Genomic DNA, 4,902 nt, shown 5'->3' on the forward strand with positions numbered 1-4,902 from the left:
GTGGACTATAATCGATGACGGTCGGCAGTGGTCGACAGAGGTCAGCGGTGACTGACGATAGTCGATGACGGTCGGTGGTGGTTGACGGAGGTCAGCAGTGGCTATCGACAGTTAGTGGTGGTCGACGTCGATCGACGATGGTGAGGATGATCTTGGACTTGAGCTCCTTCTCAAAGCCTCAAGTTCTCTCTTAAGCCTCTTTCCCCTCATGTGAGGGGTGGGGCTCTATTTATAGTGTTCTAGGTGCAATTAATACGGAAATATGAACCATTCTGATAGGACGGTCCAGCGAACTTCCCTCTATCGGATGGCGTTTGATGGACATTTGAGTGCCTTAACAACGTCGCAATTGGACAATCTTGAGTTCATTGGATTCGTCTCGTCGAGACGCTCGATTCGACTACATACACGCTAAATTTGACATTTATTTGATCTTTCAAATGTGTCCGGAAATCTTTCAAGAATGATTTAATCGCTTGATTTGAGCTTGATTTGACTCGGATTTAACTAACTTTGATATCATTAGGTTTGTCTCATCGAGTCGATCAGTGTGATTATAACTTTGCTGAAATCGAAGCTTTGGATGAATTTTTATCAAGATTTGAATATTTCTTGCTTAAAAAGTTACCTCGAAATCTATCAACCTTAAGATTCGTGTCGGATGATGAAAATTTATAGGTAGCATATCAGCTGCCCCCTGTTTTCGGGCGAATTCGGTTTCATCATTTGAAAATATTAAAATGCACAACACTTTGTATTTATTGAGATATTATTAATGTAATACTAAAAACTTTAATGTTATGCCCGTAAATATATTGATTTTGATAAAAAATATGTAAGAATTACGTGGTTTGTAGGTTAAACTTTGTTAACTTTATATATATATAACAAGCTGTTTGATGAAGTGCTTTGGCCCATTAGGCCATGGAAAGTCCCCGGGCCATTTAGACAGAAATGTATGTGTAGAAATACATTAAAATCTTAGATCAACTTAAGGTAAAGATGTGTGTGGAGCCCATAATATATATAACAGATAATTATTTATAAATAGCGTATAAATTTGGAACATTTAAACATCTTTTGTACCGGATTTTAGTTTTAATTAGAACTTGAGTTTATAAATATATTTGTGGAGTTTAAACATTTACAAAACTTTTAACTTCATCTTATTTATGATTCTGTCCAACAAATCAGAACGAAACCACCAAAATTAATGCTTTTGTTTATTATTATTATTATTATTATTATTATTATGGCTACTGTTTTTTTTTAATGTGCATTTAATGCTATGTTTCATTTCATGCCTATAAATAGAGACATTGGATGAGTTGAAAAAATCACAAGTAAGGAGGAGAAGAAAATCATCTTGCTCTGTGAAAAATTGTTGCGGCTATATGAAGAGTTGCGGTGATGCGAAGAGTTGCGGTGAAGCGGAGAGTTGCGGAGAAAAGTTACGACGAAGCGAAGAGTTGCAGAAAAGAGTTGTGGCGAAGTCTTGCGGTGACGCATAAAGACGAAGCGATGTGGTATAGCGTTGTGACAAAACATTGCGGTGAAGAGTTACTGCAAAACGTCACTAAAATGGTGACAGCTGGAGAACCTCGTTCTACTGAGAATCAGAGGAAAAGTCAGAAACTAGATGATGCAGTGTCAACTGTGATGGAGAGCGAATTGATCTTTTTTCGAAAGAAGTATTTCTTCTCGAATGATATGATAGTGAAGTTACCAACTTCAACTGATCGAGCATATTCTCCACTTTCTGGGTATGTTACTATTTATGAGGCTGCCTTGAAAGTTGGTCTATGATTTCCTCCAGCACCTGAGTTTATTGAAATTATGACAGCATTCGGGGTTTGCATTGCTCAGTTATCTTGTCGAGTGGTGACGGACATTATTGGGTTGACAGTTTTCTTCAGGATTCACGAATTAAAGTTAACACCTGTAATTTTGGCACGACTGTGTGGGTTCTTTACTGATACATATGATAATGTGTTGTTTAAGCATAAGGTGTTGGATTTCCGTCTAAAGGAACCGATAAGACAATGGTCCGTAAAATTTTTCTTAGCAAAAAATGATTGGGGGCTCCGTGAGAGGCGAGGAAGGTTTCAACAATTGTCTGGCTCTTCTCATACTACCAAAGAGGGAATATTGCAGATGCTGGGATTTCCTGACATGAAGGAACTATTGTTTGAGATATAGTATATTTACAAATTTTTTAGTGAAGAATCATTATTCAAGGTCAAGCTTTCTTTCCACCCCGAACGGTCAACAGTTGTAGCGCTAAAGAAATCTAAGAAGAGACATTCTGAGCTAGCCCTTGCAGAATCCTCAAAGAGTCTCCCGACGAGCAGTGAATGTGAAGTACTGCATCAGAAACAAAAGAAAGCTGAAACATCACGGGAGCTTGTGCCAAGCCCTTCAACTATTCACGTTCCTGAAAATATCTTGTCTCATGAATGTATTGGGCTCCTAGAGCTCCTATTGGGCTCCTAGAAGCCTAGAGTTTTGTAAGTTTCTTTTATTTTCTGCTACTATATAATTATTTCATCTCTCTAACCCGTATTTCTTTTCTTTTACGTAGATAAGATGGTGGAAAACCAACAGGGACTAGGACTTGCATTGAGAAACTGGAATTCTGAGTTCGTTAAGATCAAATATTTTTAAGGCGAGTACAAGCGTCGGTATGAATTTGGGGTCAAAAAAATTACATCTCTGGAATCACATTTGACAGAGTGTAGGACAGAACTTTCAACAATGACAACATCCCTCTCGTTGCAGCTTCAGGATCTGGAGAAAACTCGGGAAGGGTAGATAGAAGCACGAGCCAGCCTTCATGAAAGTAATAAGAGCGTGAAAGCCCTTAAGTCGATGGTGTTAGCCCAAGAAGAAGAGATCCGAATTTTGAGGTCCGCAAAAGATGTTGATGTTTCAGAAGTTAAGCGTAAAGCGGTCTACAATTTCATGAAATTGCATAAGTTCAAAACTATCATTCGAGACCGTATCCAAGAAGCTCGTGATCGTGTACTTGATATTGAGGTAAATGAACAATAGAAGTGGTTCACCGAAGAAGAATTCATCCGGGGTTTCTTGAAGGGGAGTCGAGCGGCACAACATCGAACCGGGATTATTGTTAAAGGGCTCACTCCAAGCTAGGCTTCAGAGGACCCTTCCTCAAATTCTGATGGTGATGACATTGAGAGTGAACCAAATAAAGTGTTCTTCAATGACAACGAAGTGGCGGAGGAGAACGTTGATGTCAATTAGTGTTTTACTTTTCCTTTTAATGTTTGCAGCGTATTTGCTTTCGTCATGTTGCTCTAACTTCACAAATGTTGTATTAGTGATGCATGTCGATCAACTTATTTTGCTAAATGTTTGTCCCCCGAGTATCGTTTTACTGATAAGCTTGAAACTTATTTTATTTCATGTCACAGTGGTATCATTTAGAAGTCATTTAGAAGATTGGTATCATTTAGAAGATTTAGTATGTGAGAAGGTTACTGTGGGGTGAGAAGATGAAGATGAAGTGACTCGTGAATGAGTTATTATAATTTTTAAAGATGTCAATTATTTATAGGAAAGTAAGTGAATAATATTTGAGATACATTAATTGTGTATGAGTTGCAATGTATTGCAATGTAATATATAATAACATATGTGGACTACATGGTTGGGGTGGTACTGATAATATTTGCGAAGATTTTCTGCATTCTAAGTTCGGAGCAAGATTTTCCCATCTGAATCCTTAAGCTTAAAGGTTCCAGGCTTGATCATAGCAACCACAATATATGGGCCTTCCCAGAGAGGTGATAATTTATTGCGTTGTGGACAATGGAAGATAGCTTCAATACTACGTAAGACTAGGTCAACGATGGAAATAGGTCGAGGCTTGACTCTTCAGTCGAATCGTCGAGCAACTCTTTGGTGGTAGGAAGCATTTCTAAGATGGGCCACATCGCGTCTGGGAGGAGATCCAAATGTTGTCGGAGTTTTTCCTCATTGTTATCTGAGTCGAAAGTAACTCGTGGGTTTAGAACTCCAATATCAACTAGGATAACAGCCGCAGTGCCGAAACACAAGTTATATGGAGTTTCCCCGGTTGGAGTTTGTGTGATTATGCGATAGGCCCAAAGGACATTGTGCAGCTCTTCTAACCATTTCCCCCCAACCTTCTCAAGCCGAGTTTTCAATCCTTTGAGCACTGTATGATTCATCACCTCTGTTTGTCCATTTGTTTAGGGATGCACCACAGCAGTGTGCATCAACTGAATGTGAAGATCCTTGCAGAATGATATGAAAACCCTTCCAGTGAATTGAGTCCCATTATTAGTAATAATATTCGCAGGAAGCCCAAAACGACAGATGATGTTTTTCCAGACAAACTGTTTGGCATTTGCCTCAGTGATTTTGGCAAGAGGCTCTGCTTCTACACATTTAGTGAAGTAGTCGACAACTAAGATGATGATATTTCGTTGTCTAGTAGCTATAAAAAATGGCCCCATGATATCTACCCTCATTGGGCGAAAGGCCAAGGACTTAGAAAAGATGTGTGTTCTATTGGCGGTGCATGTGTAAGATTGGAGTGTAGTTGTCAATTCTTGCATTTTTGCACAAACTCTAATGCATCTTGCTTAATTGTGGGCCAGTAGAAGCCTTTCCTTATTATTTTAAGAGCAAGTGCCCTGTCACCGAGGTGCTCCCCACATATTCTGGAGTGAATTTCTCGTAGAGCATAATCAGCTTCAGATAGAGGAATTCACTTGAGATATGGACCTACAAATGCCTTCTTGTACAGTTCATCCCACATATTCTGGAATGTATATAAATATGTATATATATATATATATGTATATACATATATATACATATATATATATATGTATATACATATATGTATGTATA

The sequence above is a fragment of the Phalaenopsis equestris genome, unplaced genomic scaffold, assembly GCF_001263595.1.
Source record: "Phalaenopsis equestris unplaced genomic scaffold, ASM126359v1 Scaffold200153, whole genome shotgun sequence".
Classification (NCBI taxonomy): Eukaryota; Viridiplantae; Streptophyta; class Magnoliopsida; order Asparagales; family Orchidaceae; genus Phalaenopsis; species Phalaenopsis equestris.